This window comes from Mesoplodon bidens, assembly GCF_964165515.1.
Source record: "Mesoplodon bidens genome assembly, chromosome: 18".
Classification (NCBI taxonomy): domain Eukaryota; kingdom Metazoa; phylum Chordata; class Mammalia; order Artiodactyla; family Ziphiidae; genus Mesoplodon; species Mesoplodon bidens.
The window spans coordinates 27,327,817-27,346,267 of NC_138175.1; the positions used below are offsets into that span (position 1 = coordinate 27,327,817).

The 18,451-nt window shown below is 42.4% G+C and overlaps 1 long non-coding RNA gene across 1 annotated transcript in view; it reads right to left on the reverse strand.

Annotated features, from left to right (window-relative positions):
- Nucleotides 1-18,451, reverse strand: part of LOC308606257 — a 1,608,653-nt gene that overhangs the window by 1,561,737 nt on the left and 28,465 nt on the right. Inside the window, exon 3 of the long non-coding RNA XR_014013787.1 lies at nt 17,816-17,874. This is a non-coding gene — a long non-coding RNA (uncharacterized lncRNA). The remainder of the gene's footprint in view (nt 1-17,815; nt 17,875-18,451) is intronic.

An 18,451-nucleotide genomic window follows, 5' to 3' on the forward strand; every position in this document is an offset into this window, starting at 1 on the left:
AAATCCAAAGAGATATCTAAACTTGTGGGAATTTCAGTTGCTATAATAAGGGGGGATATTTTAGGGGAAGTAGAATCTTCAGTTCCTATAAGATATCAATCTGAAAATCCAGCATGGCTAAAATACCTCATGGACCAGACCAAGCTGGTGATAATTGCCTATTGTCTTGTAAGTATGAATAGGAGTAAAATCTAAAATGAAAATCTACAGAATTTCAAGAGATTTATTTCAACCATTCATACAAGGACTCTTCTCCTCTTGAGACCGTTAAACAGGGCTCCTTCAACACTCATAAATCTGGGATGAAAAAAAAAAGAACTTATTTCAATAGATAATGCTTCATGCTAATGTTTCTTTTCAATCACCAAGTGAAGGTCCATCACAATGGTAAGGACTCCCACAAATCATTTCACTAGGTGTTGGGGTCTACTTAAAAGCTGCCAGCCAGTGAAACCTCCTGTAATCAATTTCACTCATCTTTGAGCACTTCAAGATTGTCCTTTTAGCACTCAGGTTTGTAAGCCAAACCACAATGATTACCAAAGATTCTACGACTGAAGTGCCTCTCTGTTCAACTACTGATCTTCCTCGACTTACAAGGGTTACCTCCTGATAAACGTAAGTTGAAAATATAATAAACAGAAAATACATTTAATATACCTAACTTACCAAACATCATCACTTAGCCTAGCCTACCTTTAACATGCTCAGAACACTTAGCCTACAGTTGGACAAAATCATCTAACACAAAGCCTATTTTATAATGAAGTGTTGAATATCTCCTGTAAGGTACTGAATACTGTACTGAAAGTGAAGAACAGAGTGGTTATAAGTGTATCAGTTGTTTACCCTGGTGATCACGTGCCTGACTGGGAGCTGTGGCTCGCTGCCATTGCCCAGCAGCACAAGTGAGCATTATACTGTGTATTGCTAGCCCAGGAAAAGAGTAAAATTCAAAATTATAAGTATGATTTCTACTGAACGCATATCACTTTTGCATCATCATTAAGTCTAAAAATCATCAGTTAAACCATTATAAGTTGAGAACAGTCTTATTTAATTGCATGTGCCACAAGAGAAACTGCACAAGAGAGTGGGCATGCAACCCCTCCTCAAGACTACAGAGAAGAAACAGACATTTTGAAATTCTATATTCTTGTTTTAAAAGTTGATATGCTCTTTTTGGGGAGAGTGGGGAGGAAAAACAAGTAACTAGGTATATTGAAATCCTTTGGGAAAAGGAACCAGGAACCAGAAGAGGGACTTTTACTTTTTACTTTACATCTTACAATATTTTTTTGAATTTTCTACTCTTGAGACGTATAACTCTTTTAAGTCAGCAGAGGATATCTTGGTGTTAGATTTAAGATCCTTTTGTATTCATTTCTGTAATCCTCTGTGTTCAACCTTTTAATAAAGGTAATTTTTAATAATGTTTATCTTCCATTGTTACTGGGTCCATTCAGAACCAGGAGGAATAGAGATCTTTTAATCCAAGACTTTCATTTTACAGATGGAAAAAGTGATGCTCAGACTAGAGAAGCTGTCTGCCCAAGTCTCCACACAGTAACTGGTATGGCCAATTCAGGGACCAAGTCCCTCTTCTTTTTATTTTTTTAACATCTTTATTGGAGTATAATTGCTTTACAATGTTGTGTTAGTTTCTGCTGTATAACAAAGTGAATCAGCTATATGTATACATATATCCCCATATCCCCTCCCTCTTGCTTATCCCTCCCACCTTCCCTATCCCACCCCAGACTAAGGCCTCTTAACTTTCAATGCTTTTTACCAAATTTCCATTCTATACTTACATATTAAGATTCCACAGTAAGCTTTTTAAAACTCTAAGTACAGCAATATTCTGGATGCCACACCTTGAAAGAAAAGGTACCAAAGTGGAAAACTATCAGATGAGAAGTAACTGAGGAGATTTAAGGAGACGAAGCATGTGGAAGTTTTATTGTAATGCCTGAATTTCTTTAAAACAACATCATGGGGACAAGGTGGGGAACATGCTCTGTGTGGCTCTAGAAAGAAAAACTAGGTCCCATGGGAGACAGTCCAAGAGGGCAAATGCTTGTGGTCCGACTATCCACAATGGAGTGTCGTGTGTGTGTGTGTGTGTGTGTGTGTGTGTGTGTGCAGTGAGTTGGGCAATAATGTGCCAGCTATGTTGGAGAAAGAGACAGATGTGAGGAGAAAGATAACCTAGATGCACTTCGAGGTCTTTTCCCCTGGGGCCCAGGGAGACTTGTATACACTATGGTCACGCCTTAAGGGCAGGCCACCTTATCAGATCATTCTTTCCCTTGCCTTGTTTCATGTGGAAGACACTGACTCATCCCTGACTGTTCTCCACATGAAATAAATGAATTACACTTGGCTTCACAGGATTAAAGCTTTAAATCAGCAGTGACGGATTACGGGACACAGTGGCAAGGTAAGACCACTGGGCGCCACAAACAGCCAAGGAGCAGAACCCCCAAACAGAGCTAGACAAAGTTCGGAAGGTTAGGTAGCCTACTTGGTAGGTCCCAATCTTTCCATTTCATTACCCTATCCGTCTCACTGGGTTTTTAGTGGTTTTAGTTTTGTCTGCTTTCTTCTTTGTTTTGCCCTCATTTCAAAGCATCCTGTCTGTTCAAATAGCAGCAAAGCAGTTAAACGACCTTAAACAGCCAAAGGGTATTGGATCTTTGAAGTAACAGTAAACAAATATAGCTTCTAAACTTCCTTAGGGTAACACCACCCTTGTATCTTCTTTAAGGAGTAAAGTGAGAGGTGAGAATGAACAGAATGAGAAGTGGGCTGAACACTGAGTATGATCAAAAAAGACTATTTTTACGCATTTCTTCATTAATTTATTTACCCATGTAATGGGTAACGTGTGTAAAAAAAAATAATGTATGAAGAACATATGAGCTTTGACCAGACAGACAAAGTCTTTGAACCTTGGGAAAGTGACTTACCTCTGAGTCTCAAGTTCATCCAGTGTAAAATGGGAACAATAATAAATTTCTCCTGATCTTCAGATTCATACATTGAGCTAGTTGAAAGCATCCTTACTTAAATGATACCTAAGTCCCTCAAACTCAGCATGTTTAAACCTCTGTGAACCTATACAACCTTCCAGAGTTCTCTGTTCCTTGTTGCATCACCACACACAGAGCCATAAATCTAGTCATACTAAATATATCACTTCTTCCTTACCCACCCACATTGATCCATTCACCAAAGTCCTCCCATTTAAAAAGGAGTATTACGGGCTTCCCTGGTGGCGCAGTGGTTGAGAGTCCGCCTGCCGATGCAGGGGACGCGGGTTTGTGCCCCAGTCAGGGAAGATCCCACATGGCGCGGAGCGGCTGGGCCCGTGAGCCATGGCCGCTGAGCCTGTGCATCCAGAGCCTGTGCTCCGCGGCGGGAGAGGCCACAACAGTGAGAGGCCTGCGTACCACAAAAAATACAATAAATAATAAAAAGGAGTATTAGGACTTCCCTGGTGGCGCAGTGGTTAAGAATCCACCTGCCAATGCAGGGGACAGGGGTTCAAGCCCTGGTCTGGGAAGATCCCACATGCCACGGAGCAACTAAGCCCGTGCACTACAACTACTGAGCCTGTGCTCTAGAGCCCATGAGCCACACTACTGAGCCCGCCCGCCACAACTACTGAAGCCCGCGCACCTAGAGCCCGTGCTCCGCAACAAGAGAAGCCACCGCAATCAGAAGCCTGTGCACCGCAACGAAGAGTAGCCCCTGCTTGCCGCAACTAGAGAAAGCCCGTGTACAGCAACGAAAACCCAATGCAGCCAAAAATAAATAAAATTAAATAAACACATTAAAAAAGAAAAAAAAAGAATCCTCCTGCCAAGGCAGGGGACATGGGTTCAAGCCCTGGTACGGGAAGATCCCATATGTTGCAGAGCAACTAAGCCTGTGCACTACAACTACTAAGCTTGTACTCTAGAGCCCTCAATCCACAATTACTGAGCCTGCGTGCCACAACTACTGAAGCCCATGCACCTAGAGCCCACGCTCCACAACAAGAGAAGCCACCACAACAAGAAGCCTGCGCACAGCAACGAAGGCCCAACACAGCCAAAAATAAATATATATATAAATAAATAAGTTTACTTATTTAAAAAATTAAAATGAAAAGGAGTATTATGCAGTTATTAAAAAATAAGATTGAGGGCTTCCCTGGTGGCGCAGTGGTTGAGAATCTGCCTGCTAATGCAGGGGACACGGGTTCGAGCCCTGGTCTGGGAGGATCCCACATGCCGCGGAGCAACTAGGCCCATGAGCCACAACTACTGAGCCTGCGCGTCTGGAGCCTGTGCTCCGCAACAAGAGAGGCCGCAATAGTGAGAGGCCCGTGCACCGCGATGAAGAGTGGCCCCCGCTTGCCACAACTGGAGAAAGCCCTTGTACAGAAACGAAGACCCAACACAGCAAACATAAATATAAATAAATTAATAAACTCCTACCCCCAACATCTAAAAAAAAATAAAATAAGATTGAAATATATCTAATGTCTTAGAATGATGTCCCAAAAGCATGTGTATATACACACACACATACACACACACACAGGGAGGATAAGGTAAGAGATAGGAAGGGAAAGAGGAAGGTAGAAAAAAAACTACAAATCGTTTTCAGTAGTTACCTAAAGGATATTGGAAATGGAGTTGTTCTTTATTTTTCTCTTTTTGTTTGTCAGTACTACATAAATGTTCTGTAATGACTAATAATCAAAGGAGAAAGTTACAGATTTAATTATGAGAATTAGCTAAGGAACAGATTCCTTTGATAAAATAATAGAACAACAAAACCTTATCATTGTTTCAAGACCAAAAGAAGCAGTATGGAGCAGTGGTTAGGACACAGACTCAGCCAGACTGCCGGGACTAAACTACAGCTTGGCCACTTCTCCTTATGAAATATTAGGCGAACTACTTAACCTCTTACTCTTAGCTTCCTCATCTATAAAATGGTGATAATATTAGGGTCAATATGACAATTAAATGAATTAATACCTATAAAATCCTTTAAACAGAATCTGTAATATATCAAGGATTACTGCTGACCCTTGAACAACACAGGTTTGAACTGCACGGGTCCATTTATATGCAGATCTTTTTCAATAGTACCACCACCTCCATAGTTGGTTGAATCCGCAGATGTGGAACGATGGGTAGGAGGGCCAACTATCAGTTAGATGGGGATTTTCAACGGCATGGAGGGTCGGGCCTCCCTACCCCTGTGCTGTTCAAGGATCAACTGTATTTAAATGCTGCTATCAGTAGTAACAGTAGCACAAACATCTTCATCATCCTCATCATCATCTCTCTCTCTGTCCTAATCTAAGCCCTTAATTTCTCTCTTTGAACTGTTTCAACAACCTTCTAATTTCTCCCCCTATTTCCAGTATTGCACATTGCAAATTCATTGTCCAATCAGTAACCAGACTGATCTGGCTAAAGACAATTAAAACTATGTCACCTTATATACAGACAACATCTTTATCTTTGTGTGATATAGTTACCAGTTCTGATCTGGCCCCAGTCCACACTCCTTTCCTCACTTCCAAAATATTTTACGTCGTACCCTATGGTGTCATAACGCCAAACTGCTTCCCACAAACCCTGGTGAAACACCAAATTTCCCACATACCTTCTGGCTTTGCTTATGCTATTTTCTTTGCTTGGATCATATCACCCTTCTTTTTTCCCTTGGATGACTTTTATCCATTCATTCAGGTTCAGCATAGGTGCCACGTCCAGAAGCTTTCCCTGAAACCCCAGGTAATATTACTCCTCTCCTTTTTTTACATAATATCCAGTGTTCTACTACGAAGTGTTCTGGTTGTGTGATTATTTTGCACACCAAGCTGTGGGAATCTCAAGGGCAAGGACTATGTTTATTTCTCTTTGTATGCTCAGATTCTAGTTCTGCACAGACACTCGAGTGTTTGTTTAAATGAATATATCTGTATAATTACTTCATAAGGTATTGTGGAATTAATTGAAATGGCAATTCCCTCCTTTCGGTTTACTCTTTAAATCAAAAGAAACAACAGCAAAAGAAAACACACACACACAACTAAGCACCTACAGTGTGCCAACCCTGAACTAGGTACCATGGAAATGATAATGACATCATAATATAAAAACAGTGATAGGGACTTCCCCAGTGGTCCAGTGGGTAAAACTCTGCGCTCCCAATGCAGGGGGCCTGGGTTCAAGCCCTGGTTGGGGAACTAGATTTCACGTGCATGCAGCAACTAAGGAGCCCGCATGCCACAACTAAGACCCAGCGCAGCCAGAATAAATAAATAAATTAAAAAAAAAAAAAACAGTGGTGGCTTCCCTGGTGGCACAGTGGTTAAGAATCCGCCTGCCAATGCAGGGGACACGGGTTCAAGCCCTGGTCTGGGAAGATTCCACATGCCACGGAGCAACTAAGCCCGTGTGCCACAACTACTGAGCCTGCGCTCTAGAGCCCTCGAGCCACAGCTACTGAGCCCATGTGCCACAACTCCTGAAGCCCGCGCACCTACAGCCCATGCTCCGCAACAAGAGAAGCCACCTTAATGAGAGGCCTGCGCACCGCAACAAAGAGTAGCCCCTGCTCGTTGCAACTAAAAAGAAAGCCCACGGGCAGCAACGAAGACCCAACGCAGCCAAAAATAAATAAATAAATATATATATAATTTTTTTTAAATGCTAAGAAAGGGCTTCCCTGGTGGCGCAGTGGTTGAGAGTCTGCCTGCCGATGCAGGGGAAACGGGTTCGTGCCCCGGTCTGGGAAGATCCCACATGCCGCGGAGCGGCTGGGCCCGTGAGCCATGGCCGCTGAGTCTGCGCGTCCGGAGCCTGTGCTCCGCAACGGGAGAGGCCACAACAGTGAGAGGCCCACATACCGAAAAAAAAAAAAAAAAAAAAAAAAGCTAAAAAAAAAAGTGATAAAATTCTTAGAAAATTATAGTATGAGGTAACATTTGATAGAGTCCAAAGACAAGATATAAATAAAGGGTTAAGGGAATTAGCAAAAGGATATGATTCTTTGTTAAATTCAGTACATCAAGACCTATGAGGTTGGACCCTTGATGGCTTAGGGCTCCAAGGGGGTTCTCCCAGAGAGAAGGGAGGCTGCGTGAACAGCGCTCTGTGTTTTGCCTTCTACTTGTATTCTTTCCTTTCATTCTACAGTAGCATCCAGGAGTATCCAGATCACTTTTTCTTTTTTTTGGCCGCACTGTGTGGCATGCAGGAACTTAGCTCCCCAACCAGGGATCGAACCTGTGCCCCCTGCATTGGGAGCGTGGAGTCTTAACCACTGGGACACCAAGGAAGTCCCTCCTGCTCACTTCTTAGAATTCCACAGTGGCCACTAAGCATGTCCTCTTTGTCTTGAATAGAGCCTGTATGTTCAAAAACAACATCAATAACCACCAAAAGGTGAAAATAAAAGTAAAGGAAAACATAATAGCAGAAATTAATGGACAAACATTTGTGAGCATCCAAACAACAATAAAAGCATAAATACACAGAGTGTACTTAAAGCAGTAATCACAGTGCCTGAGGAGTAAGAAGCCTTGGCAACTAGTAGTTATAACTTCCTCAGAACAAGCCAATAGGTAGGTGCATTGTACAGACAAGAAAGCTGAGGCTCAGAATGATTAAGAGAGCGGCTCAAAGTCACAAGATTTGCTGTGGAGACAAATTCAAACCAGTGTCCGTTAGATTGGAGAGTCTATGTCCTTTCATTACAGTGGGTTGCCCTCTTAGCGTGCTGTACCCCCTACACATGCAATAGAGTCATGCCTTTTCTGATCAATACTACCTGTTACCTTAAGCTATACCTGGTAAGTACTGATTCATGTGTAGCCTCAAAATGTTCACCTCCCATTGGCAGAGACCAGCTTAGCGTCAAGGGAAAAGATGATCCAAAAATCCATATATTCCATGTTTTTGGTCTGTTTTGTGTCTGACCCAGTTTCCTGATGCCCAAGACTGAACTATTATTGTGAGCATCCTAACCTGGCTACCCCGGGACAGTAGGGAAGAAATATAACATTGGCAACTGTGTATACATGTTGCCCACATTTGCTGAAATAACCAAAAGAGGGTATGGAAATAATGGGAGATTACATTCAACGGCCTATCCTAACATTTCTATTCCCTACCACATAAGAGAGAAAACAGTGTTCCCATCACACAGAAGACAAAAAGCATAAACTGACCCAGGATTTAAAGTTGTGGAACTTGAGAAAGCAGTTTTCTTATCTGTAAAAGGGGTTGTTAGGAGGATTCAAAATAATAAGTTTAACTTGCCCAGCCCATTGTAAGATAAGTTGAAAATTGTTGCTATTGTAAATATTAGTAGTAGAAGTAGTAGTGTTGTTTTAGCATATGAACACAGATAGTAATACATGGACCTGGGAAGTCCTTAATGAATTGTGTGGGCGCTTGGAAACCAGCTCCTACATTAGTCCTTTCCCTTCAGCGTGGGACCGTGTACAGACAACTTAGACAAATAGTCAGGGGCTTGGCAAAGCACATGTGAAGAGACACAGTGCAATCTCTCCCCTCCTTGAGGGGCTACCAGATTTTTGATGAATGATGAGGGTGAGTGTCGGTCATGAGGCAGAGCGGTAGGGAGCATTCCCCACGAAATACTTAAATCCCAGCTGCCGTTCCCAAGGCCCCAGAATTCACATGCTCAGATCTGAAGCAAATGAAAAACAAGAAAGCAAGTAATGAGGTAACAACCCACTTCAGAAATGACTGCATTCGTTGAGCAGCTACTTAAGTTCAGATAGTTCCCACTCATTTGCCAGTGTGTAATTCTTTTTCTTTTTTTTTCTTTTCCTTCCAGTTTTATTGAGATATAAATGACATACAGCACTGTATAAGTTTAAGGTGTACGGCATAATGATTTGACTTACATACATCATGAAATGATTATCACAATACGTTTAGTGATCATCCATCATCTCATATAGACACGAAATTAAAGAAGCACAAAATAAATATTTTTTCCTTGTGATGAGAACTCTTAGGACTTACTCTCTTGACAACTTTCCTATGTAACTTTCAGCAGTGTTAATTATGTTTATCATGTTGTACATCACACCCCTAGTACCTATTTATAACTGGAGGTTTGTACCTTTTGACCACCTCCCTCCAACTCCTCCTCCCCACAACCCTCGCCTCTGGTAACCAAAAATCTGATCTGTTTTTGATGAGTTTATTTGTTAGTTTTTTCATTTGTTTGTTTTTTTTTTGAAGTATATTTGACCTACAACACTATGTTAGTTCCTGGTACACAAACAACATAGTGATTCTATATTTCTTTTTCTTTTTCTTTTTTTTTAAACATCTTTATTGGAGTATAATTGCTTTACAATGATGTGTTAGTTTCTGCTGTATAACAAAGTGAATCAGCTATACGTATACATATATCCCCATATCCCCTGCCTCTTGCATCTCCCTCCCACCCTCTCTACCTCACCCCTCTAGGTGGTCACAAAGCACCAAGCTGATCTCCCTGTGCTATGCGGCTGCTTCCCACTAGCTATCTGTTCTACATTTGGTCGTGTATATATGTCCATGCCACTCTCTCACTTCGTCCCAGCTTACCCTTCCCCCTCCCCGTGTCCTCAAGTCCATTCTCTATGTCTGCGTCTTTATTCCTGTCCTGCCCCTAGGTTCTTCAGAACCATTTTCTTTTAGATTCCACATATATGTGTTAGCATACAGTATTTGGTTTTCTCTTTCTGACTTACTTCACTGTCTGTATGACAGTCTCTAAGTCTATCCACCTCACTACAAATAACTCAATTTCGTTTCTTTTTATGGCTGAGTAATATTCCATTGTATATGTGTGTCACAGCTTCTTTATCCATTCATCTGTCGATGGACACTTAGGGTGCTTCCATGTCCTGGCTATTGTAAATAGTGCTGCAATGAACATTGTGGTACATGACTCTTTTTGAATTATGGTTTTCTCAGGGTATATGCCCAGTAGTGGGATTGCTGTGTCATATGGTAGTTCTATTTTTAGTTTTTTAAGGAACCTCCATACTGTTCTCCATAGTGGCTGTATCAATTTACATTCCCACCAACAGTGCAAGAGGGTTCTCTTTTCTCCACACCCTCTCCAACATTTATTGTTTGTAGATTTTTTTTTTTTTTTTTTTGCGGTATGCGGGCCTCTCACTGTTGCGGCCTCTCCCATTGCGGACCACAGGCTCCGGACGCGCAGGCTCAGCGGCCATGGCTCACGGGCCCAGCCGCTCCGCGGCATGTGGGATCTTCCCGGACCGGGGCACGAACCCGTGTCCCCTGCAATGGCAGGCGGACTCTCAACCACTGCGCCACCAGGGAAGCCCCTGTTTGTAGATTTTTTGATGACGGCCATTCTAACCGGTGTGAGGTGATACCTCATTGTAGTTTTGACTTGCATTTCTCTAATGATTAGTGATGTTGAGCATCCTTTCATGTGTTTGTTGCCAGTGTGTAATTCTAATCAGAATGAAAGTCCTTAGTCATAGCACACTACAGAATCTTCTATCCTGCACCTATTAGGACTCTTATAAGTAAATACCTTGCAAAGGGAACTGAGTCATCAGCTCATAGCTCTGTCTATCCCAGGCTTATTCCTGATACTGACAGGCCACAAAGCAGTACCTATCTCTTCCTGGTGTTTAGTTTATCTGACTATGACTTGGCCTTCCACCTCCCCATGCCCTGTGAATAAAGGTCATAAATATCCTTCCATCTGCCTAGACTCAGGTCAGCACACAGATTCTAACTCAATGTTGTACTGGTCGTTTAACTTTCACTACCTCATTTTCTTACATGTAAAGCAGTTGGTCAAGGCATAGTTCCCCATCAAGCCCTTAATGCCCTGATACAGAGCAATACCTCTTACGAGGTTAATGCGAGGATGTCAGGGGGAGGCATACAGATAGGAGATATATACAGCTAATGGAGCAGGCCATAAAAGTAATGGGGCTCCATTTAGGTTTGACTGAGAGTAACAAAGAGAAAAGGAGAAAATCATGTTAATAGTCTACTATAGCTTGCCAAATTAATTTAAAGGAAAAGTGTCACATTTCCTCATTACAAACAATGACTCTCCCTTTGGATCAACTCCCGCAAGCCCACCTTGGCCCCTCATCAGGTCAATAGCATTGATGAAGTCCATTCAGTAGCCCAAAATTTAAACAACTCTGTATTTCCCAAGTCTGCCCCATCCTATTATTTTAGTTACTGTGGCTGAATATTTGGCACTCATCTTTGACTCCTTCAACTACCAAGTCCTTCACTATTTCTACTCTTCTATACTCCTAATCCATCCCAGTGGTCAGTAAAGAGCTCCAGACCTATATCCCCTCTCAACTAGCCAACAGAGAAAGCCTTCCTTTGTTCATCCTGTCTTAAGTATCTGCATTGCAGCTTACCGTATCTACCTCTGTGACTTTAACCTTTCTAAAATAAAGTTCTTATTCCCAAACACTAAATGTCTCCCCAAGAAATAAAGGCCCAAATATCTCAGCCTGGCGTTCAAGTATTTTCACAATCTGACCCCAAATGTCCTGCATCCATCACCCCTTTCTGTCTCCCTCCTTGAATTCTAGAGTCCACTCAAGCTAGGCTGACTGCTGGTCCCAGAGTACACTCCTGGCTTCTCTCCTCAACATGTGTTCATGACCTTTCCCACCTGCAAGAAGGCCTTAATCCACCAATCTGTTCATACCTAAATCATCCTTCAGCATCAAATGTCACCTTTCCTGAAGACTTCCCTGAACTCCCAGACAGAAGGGATCTTTCTCTTCTCTGAACCTCACTGCCCTCTCTCTAGCATTTATTACAATGTGATGACTCCACAGACTGAGTTCTTCACCATTTCACCCAGCCTCCTCCTAGCGCAACAAATCAATCTCCGCGGAGTCTGAATCCTGGCCATTTATTAGACCTGGGGTTATCTATTTAACCTCTACCAGCCTCCATTCACTTGCTTACAAAATGGTGGTAAGAATGATTCCCACTTCACTGGGTTAGTATGAGGATGTTGTGAGATAATACATGGCCAGTACTTACTTAGCTGGCTGGCTGACATAGAAGAGCTCACTAAATGTTAGCTATGGTTCTTATTTATTTGTATCTGTGGAAGATACTCTCCAAAAAGGGTTCCCTCTCTATAAGTGTGTGGTACTTCACCCACTACTAATACCATTACCCCTCCTCTTGAGTCAGGGCTGCCATTATGACTTTCCTTGATCAGTAAAATGCAACAGAAGTGGTAACACTTCTGGTCTTCTCCTTTAAAAAGCTAGGCAGCTTCTGCCTTCTCCCTGGTAAAGCCAGTCACCTTGCTGTAAAGAAATTTGGACTAGACTACTGGATGATGAGATACCACGAGGAAAGAGAAAGGCCATATGGAAGAGCACTGAAATACCAGACACATGAGTGAAGCCATATTGGATCTTCCAGCCAAGCCCAACAGGCAACTGAATGCATATGCATGAGAGACTCCCCAAGCAAGACAAGCAGAATAACTGCCCAGCTGAGCCTTAGAAACCTCACAGCCAGCCGTGGATTTATGGGAAATCATAAGTGATTATATAGTTAACTAAAACAACTTCTATCTACTTTCCCTTCTACTAGACCATGAGCTCCTTAAGGGTAAGGACCATATCAGATTTATATCTGTATTGCCAGCTCCGAAACAGACAGAAATTTGAATTAATTCATAGATTAATATACCAGTGAACTAAGTATGTGAGTGGCTAAGGCATAATGTTTGAACAGAAAGCTATTGAATGAATTATTGCCTAGCTCTTTATGAGGATACTGGACATATAGAATCAAAGCCCAGGGTACAAAAACATTAATACAATCTGACAACATAAGCAGGAGGACCCCATTTTTGAAAGCTTTATGCTCAACATCTTGGTTAAATAGGTCCCTTCCAAAACAACCTGGCTGCCTGTCAACTTCTAAGACAGTGGCAACCTGGGTAGCCTGGGGAAAGGAAGTGGGAAACTTGGATTTATTGCACCAAGTTGAAATTGCAGAGGGAAACAGATGGGAGATAAAATGTTCCGTGATGTTGTCCATTTTTCTACCCATTCATGTAGTGATTGCTGCTCACCATCTGTGTTGGCCCCAGAAAGTTGGGTCTTTAAGCACTGAAAGAGCCTCCTTCTGTCACTACTGCAGAATTATATCAAATGTACCACCTCTTAAGATTATACCTTGTCTAGCAGAGTCTAGCTGTGTCCCTTTAAGCCTGATGGCCCATCCCCAGATCAAAAGACCTGAAAAGAACTTATCTCTTCCAGCTTTTTCTCTTTCTCAAGTTTTGTCCTGAACCATAACCCTCTTGTTTTTGCATCTCTTTTCTGTTAAGAATCTTGCCTGTGTCCTCAGACACAGAGGTTACTGTGCACCAGAGGTTCTGACCCCGAGCTTACTGCGCACCAGAGGTTCTGATCCCAAGCTCTCCTTCACCAACCATAATGGTTTATTTTCCCATGAACTTTCCAACTTCAGGTTGTGTGGACGAAGTGAAACCCTCAAGCATACCACCTGGCCCCAGCATCCAGAGTAAACCCTTGTAATCTCTGTAATTCCTGGGCATTTCACATGAGATCTCAAATGAAGCCCACATCCCATCTGCTGGTCAACATTTTACATAGATCCTTTGGAAATGGGTTAGGAAGGGAAACAAAAGGATCAAGGATATGACCTTGCTAATTTGAGTAGATGCGAATGAAACCCAGCGCCAGATGTGCTCAGCAGCTTTCACTCTTTACTTTTCATCAAGTGAAAAGTCATGCCCTCCTCAATAATTTTTGTTAATTCCCAGGGTCTTTATATTCTCACTGCCACTCCTTGCTGCAATTTCCTGAATCCACTGAATTCTTGTTCCTGGTTTTAATCCTGCCACATGTGCATTTACTGAGCCTCAAATATCTTTCTTACATCATCAAATGCTTCTTGAGTCTTTCATATGTGAATGCAACAAAACCCAGTTACTGTGGTCTAGGACATAATGCTCTAGTGGGGGGACCGAAAAATTACTAGACAATTAAACACTGTGGTGAATGCTCCTACAGGAAAAGTCGAATGTGTTCTTTAAAGCACCTCATTCTGGGTGTAAGCTGGGAGAGCAGAACAAGCTTCCCAGGGAAATAAAAAGCAGGAGATACTTAAACAGTTGCTACTCAAAGTGTGGTCCATTAAAACAGACAAATCCCCAATCATAGTTAGAGATTTCAGCATCTCTCTCTCCATCATTGACAGGACAAATGGATAGGAAATCAGCAAGGAGGTAGGAGACTTGAACAACTATCAACCAACTTGATCTGAGTGACATTTATAAAACACTCAACCTAACAATGTCAGAATACACATTCTGCTCAAATGCATACAGAACAATTACTAAGAAAAACCCTATTCTGGGTCATACATCAAACCTCAATTATTTCAAAAGGACTCAACTCATACAAAGCATTTTCTCTAACCACAAAGAAATTAAATTAGAAATCAATAACAGATAGGTCTCTGAAAAAATCCCCCAAATTTTGGAAACCAAATACACATCTAAATAACCCATGGGTTGGGCTTCTCTGGTGGCGCTGTGGTTAAGAATCCGCCTGCCAATGCAGGGGACACAGGTTCGAGCCCTCATCCGGGAAGATCCCACATGCCACAGAGCAACTAAGCCTGGGTGCCACAACTACTGAGCCTGCATGCCACAACTACTGAAGCCCGCACACCTAGAGCCCGTGCTCCGCAACAAGAGAAGCCACCACAATGAGAAGCCCGCACACCACAACGAAGAGTAGCCCCCACTCGGCATAACTAGAAAAAGCCCATGTGCAGCAAGGAAAACCAAAAAAAACGTTTTGAACAGGACGAAAATTAAAATATCAGAATTTATGGAGTGCACCAAAGCAGTATTAACAGAGAAATTTATGACTATCTGTCTATATTAGAAAAGAAAAAAGGTCTCAAATCAATAACTTCAGCTTCCACCTTAAAAACTAGAATAAGAAGATAAAATTAAACCCAAATTAAGCAGAAGAAATGATATAATAAAGATCAAAGGGGAAACAAATGAAATAGAAAACAAAAAGACAATAGAAAAAAACAACGAAGCCAAAGCTCTTTCGCTGAGATCGTTAAAATTAATAAAACTCTAGCCATAATGATTAAGAGAAAAAGAGAAAAGACACAAATTACCAACATCAGGAATGAAAGAGTTACAGCATTTTTTAAAAATTTATTTTTGGGCTTCCCTGGTGGCGCAGTGGTTGAGAGTCTGCCTGCCGATGCAGGGGACACGGGTTCGTGCCCCGGTCCGGGAGGATCCCACATGCCGCGGAGCGGCTGGGCCCGTGAGCCATGGCGGCTGAGCCTGCGCGTCCGGAGCCTGTGCTCCGCAACGGGAGAGGCCACAACAGTGAGAGGCCCATGTACTGAAAAAAAAAAAAAAAAAAATTTATTTTTGGCTGCATTGGGTCTTCGTTGCTGCGCGTGGGCTTTCTCTAGTTGCGGTGAGCGGGGGCTACTCATTGCAGTGGCTTCTCTTGTTGCGGAGCATGGGCTCTAGGCACGCAGGCTTTCGTAGCTGTGGCTCGCGGGCTCTAGAGCACAGGCTCAGTAGTTGTGGCACACGGGCTTAGTTGCTCCACAGCATGTGGGATCTTCCCAGACCAGGGCTCGAACCCATGTCTCCTTCATTGGCAGGCGGATTCTTAACCACTACGCAACCAGGGAAGTCCCAAGAGTTACAGCATTTAAATTTCTACAGCTATTAAAGGATAAAAAGCAAATATAATGAACAACTTCATAACAATAAATACAGAAACTTAGATGAAATGGACAAATTCCTTAGAAGACACAAATGACCAAAGCTCATTAAAGAAAAATTAGGTAACCTGAAAATACCTATCAAGGAAAGGAATTGAAATTATAATTTAAAATACCCCATTAAGAAAACTCCAGGGCCAGATGGCTTCACAGTGCATTCTACCAAATGTTTAAAGAATAAACCCAATTCAATACAAACTCCTCCAAAAATTAAGGAAAAGGGAATACTTCCCAACTTAGTCTGAGGCCAGCAGTACCCTGACACTAAAATCAGAAAAAGACATTACAAGAAAAAAAATAGACCAATATTTCTCTTGAACATTGATGGAAAAATTCTAAACAAAATTTTAGCAAATCAAAACCAACAATATATTAAATGGATAATATATCAGGACCAAGTGGGATTTTTCCAAGGAATGCAGGGTTAGTTTAACATTCAAAATTCAATCAATGTAATTTACTATGTTAACTAACTAAAGACAAAAAAACATGATAATCTTAATAGATACAGTAAAAGCATTTCCCCAAATCCAACATCCATTCCTGATAAAAACCCTCAGGAAACAAGAAATAGAAGAGAACTTCTCCAATCTGAGAAAAGTCATCCAAAAAACACCCACAGTTAACATCATACTTAATAGTGAAAGACGTGAATATTCTCCCCCTGGGATTTCCCTGGTGGCGCAGGGGTTAAGAATCCGCCTGCCGGGGCTTCCCTGGTGGCGCAGTGGTTGAGAGTCCGCCTGACGATGCAGAGGACACGGTTTCGTGCCCCGGTCTGGGAAGATCCCACATGCCACGGAGCTGCTGGGCCTGTGAGCCATGGCCACTGAGCCTGCGCGTCTGGAGCCTGTGCTCTGCAACGGGACAGGCCACAATAGTGAGAGGCCCGTGTACCGCAAAAAAGAAAAAAAATAGAATACGCCTGCCAATGCAGGGGACACAGGTTTGAGCCCTCGTCCAGGAAGATCCCACTTGCCGTTGAGCAACTAAGCCCGTGTGCCACAACTACTGAGCCTGCACTCTAGAGCCCTGGAGCCACAACTACTGAGCCCATGTGCCACAACTACTGAAGCCTGTGCACCTAGAGCCCATGCCCTGCAACAAGAGAAGCCACTGCAATGAGAAGCCCACACGCCACAACGAAGAGTAACCCCTGCTCGCCGCAACTAGAGAAAGCCCGAGCACAGCAACGAAGACCCAATGCAGCCAAAAATTAATTAATTAATTAATTAATTATTTTAAATATGTATTTTCCCCCTAAGATCAAGAACAAGTCAAGGATTTCCACTTTCATTACTTCTATTGAACATTGTACTGGCAGTTCTAGACAGTACATTCAAGCAAGAAAAGAAAAACAGTATCCAGATTGTAAAGGAAGAAGGAAAATGTGAACCTTTATTCACAGATGACATGATAACCTATGTGGAAAAAGAGATGAACTCAACCAAAAAATTACCGAACGAATAGATGAGTATAGGAAGGTTGTAAAGATTCAAAATCAATATAAAAAAATCAATTATATTTGTATGTGCTATCTACAATTGGAAATTAAATTTTTAAAACTATTATTTAAAACAGTATTTAAAAATATTAAATACGGGGCTTCCCTGGTGGCGCAGTGGTTGAGAGTCCGCCTGCCGATGCAGGGGACACAGGTTCGTGCCCCGGTCTGGGAAGATCCCACATGCCGCGGAGCGGCTGGGCCCGTGAGCCATGGCCGCTGAGCCTGCGCGTCCGGAGCCTGTGCTCCGCAATGGGAGAGGCCACGACAGTGAGAGGCCCGCGTACCGGGAAAAAAAAAAAAAAAAATTAAATACTTAGGGATAAATTAAAAAAAAAAGATGGTAAAGACCCACATAGTGAAAACAATGAAATACTGCTGAGAGAAATTAAGGAAGAATTAAATAAATGGACAGCTATACCTTGGTCATGGGTCAGAAGACTCAATGTTGTTAAGATGTCAATTCTCCTCCAAACTGATCTGTAGATACAAAGCAATCTCAATCAAAATCCTAGCAGGTATTTTTGTAGAAATAGAGAAGGTAACTCTAGAATTCATATGAAAATGTAAAGAACCTAGAATAACCAACATAACTTAGAAAAAGAAGAACAAAGTTGAAGGACTAACATACCTGATTTTAAGGCTTTTTTTAAAACTAGAGTAATCAAATCAGCATGGCATTGCCATAAAAACAGGCAAATATAAATAGCAAGTCCAGAAAAAAAAAACGACACATATATGAACAGCTGATTATTTTACAAAGGCACATAGACAATGCAGATAGTATAGCCTTATCAACAAACAGTGCTGTAACAACTAGTAACTCTGGACCTCTGTTCCCAGCAACTGGCTGGGCACCCATGCACTTTACCCGGCTCCCCACCGCTCCCCACCGCTCAGCTCATCCCCCCTGTGTAACTCATTCACATTGCTCACTCAGCCTCTACAGACAGCTGAGCAGGGGACCCCCCAGGGGACTCTCTCCAGACCTGTGGCCCCCTGGGCCTGCCCTAGCTGCTGCCGTCCTCCCTGCAGTGGCCAGCCCTTGTGATGGGAA